The 2,228-nt window shown below is 36.1% G+C and overlaps 1 long non-coding RNA gene across 3 annotated transcripts; it reads right to left on the bottom strand.

The window, feature by feature from the left end:
* Positions 1 to 202: 202 nt before the first annotated feature.
* Positions 203 to 2,228, bottom strand: LOC133718118 (uncharacterized). 3 transcript variants are annotated; one of them, XR_009850105.1, is made up of 4 exons: positions 2,049 to 2,214; positions 1,330 to 1,553; positions 834 to 1,091; positions 203 to 496 (listed from the first exon to the last, which is right to left on the bottom strand). It is a non-coding gene; the product is annotated as an uncharacterized LOC133718118 (long non-coding RNA). The 3 variants fall into 3 exon arrangements; XR_009850104.1 differs by having other exon boundaries at positions 834 to 1,553; positions 2,049 to 2,228; XR_009850106.1 differs by having other exon boundaries at positions 844 to 1,553; positions 2,049 to 2,227.

Below are 2,228 nucleotides of genomic sequence, written 5' to 3'. Positions count from 1 at the left end.
TGGTAAACTCAAACTGACTTGTGCTTTTTATTTGTGAAATGACCAAATTGGACATGAGAGATTATTTTGCTTTGATTGTTTGGTAATACAATGTTGTTCAAATGCTCTTGTTATCATTTTTAATCTTTATGATGTCCTTATAAATTTTTGTTAACTTTCAATTTTTATACATCATGGTGACCATATAATTAATATTGGACAATTTTAAAAAATAACTTGTACAAATATATTAGTAACATTAATAACATTTGGTTCTGATTGGCATCAAGTAACCACAAAAAATATCATAACATATTCAAATATCCACGTTATCAAGCGCACTCATCAAACTTTGAGTAATGCTATTTTTTATTGATTCCATTTCTTGTGCATCATGACCGGCCATGATATTCTTCTTCTACATCGTAATCCATCTCTATCCCACCACTTGGCCCATCACCCGAACTTTGAGCAAAATTACTGTCTTTGCTATCAAATGTAGTCCAAGCTTTAGTACCTATGACAAACCACATATGAATGCCAAGTTCTAGTTTAAACGAGCAGGAAAGAAAACTTGACAAAGGGTATAATAATAGCTATATGACAGCAACATACTAAATTAGCAAGGATCTAAAGGTATTGTATACTTGTAAACTATCAATCAGGAAAGCAACGACACAAGGAAAAAAAAACAGACATAAGAAAGCAAAAGAAGAAAGATTTTGGTCTGTGGTTATCCAAGTATGAATGTTTAGTTCTCACATGCAGTAAGAATTGCTATTACGGAACCTTCACATAAATAACTCATGGCAATATGCACATATACACACATTATGATATTGCTTTACCAATACCTTATCTGACCTTTGCATTAGTAGTAACCTCTTTTTCACAACTTGCAAAGAACATGGTGTTTTTTGATTGCTCAACATGACTTCGTGCAGGGCTCATGGTGCAAATGATGGCTGTCCTAGCGTGTTACCTCCCAAAGAATTTTGCAGTATGCGTGTTAGCTTGGAATCTCTGTAAGGTATGTGTCCGTTTCTTCCCGTGCTGCATCCATTCATTCAAAGAGGTCTCTCCTATCTTCCTTTCATTCTTTTGCCATTATACTCCAAACAAAATCAAATAATAAAAAAACGGATTAGGATATATATAACATGCTAGCTAACTTGGAATCATATTCTAGTAATACAAAACAATACCACCATGCCAGATCAACACATAAACCACAATGCAGGGAAAAGAAAGACTGGCTTTATCAATAGTCATTGGACTTGTAGTTTTTTTTTTTCAATTTTTTCTTATCCTTGAAGGAATAAAATATAAGTAACTACTGTAACAACATACTTTTAAGCTCTGTCCATGGAAGGCATGGTTGGCCAGCATTCGCGATTTCGCCCAGTTTTCACCTTCTAATTGTGGAAGGCCTTTCCCAAATATCTTCTTTGCATAAGCTCTGAACTTGGGTTTCGGATAGAATCCATCTTTATTACTGAGTATCTCATTGCACAACTCGGCTTCCGTCACCACCAACTCAGCCCGAGTACCATGCCACTGAAGATAATTCTTCCCTGTTGCAACACCAAGGTCTAATTTTATTCCTAAATTTGAATCAAGATAACCATATCACCAGAAAAGAAGGCTAAAGGAATCATGAGCTCCCAATCATTCATAGTCATGCTGCAAAAATTAAACCAATTACCATCTCTGTATATGCCTTATTCACATGTTCAAAATATGATAGCTTGTTTCGGACATAACAATTGGAAACTATATTGAAACTATAGTTTGTTTCACTCATGATAGCTTGTTTCTAGAAAAACTAGAATCGGACATAACAATTGAAACTATATTGACAAATAATCATCAACCCAGATCAAGATATCAAACTACAGTCACACACCTCACTCTTAACAGAAACCCAGAACAACCCAGATCAAGATACAGTCAGAAAGCCCAGAATTTTATCGAACCCAAATCAAGATACTATTTGATTTTAGGTTTTCAGGACAGAGAGAAATGAAATCAAACCCCAAGAAATCAAAATCACAAACAAAACTCCTTACCGAACTCGAGGTGGCCACCAGGGAGAGCAAAGGCGGAGGCGCCGATGGATGCACGACGTCGTCCTAAGAGCACCGAGAGAGAGAGAAGACAGAAAGGGAGAGTTGAGGAAGAGAAGAGGCTGGTCGTGTGTGTAATTCCTTGAAGTTCATGAGGGTACCCAATGGTATTTTGAAAAATTC

The sequence above is a fragment of the Rosa rugosa genome, chromosome 6 (genome assembly GCF_958449725.1).
Source record: "Rosa rugosa chromosome 6, drRosRugo1.1, whole genome shotgun sequence".
In the NCBI taxonomy this organism is placed as follows: Eukaryota; Viridiplantae; Streptophyta; class Magnoliopsida; order Rosales; family Rosaceae; genus Rosa; species Rosa rugosa.
Note: the sequence above shows the minus strand (reverse complement) of the source record. Positions and strands in the feature narration are given on the sequence as shown.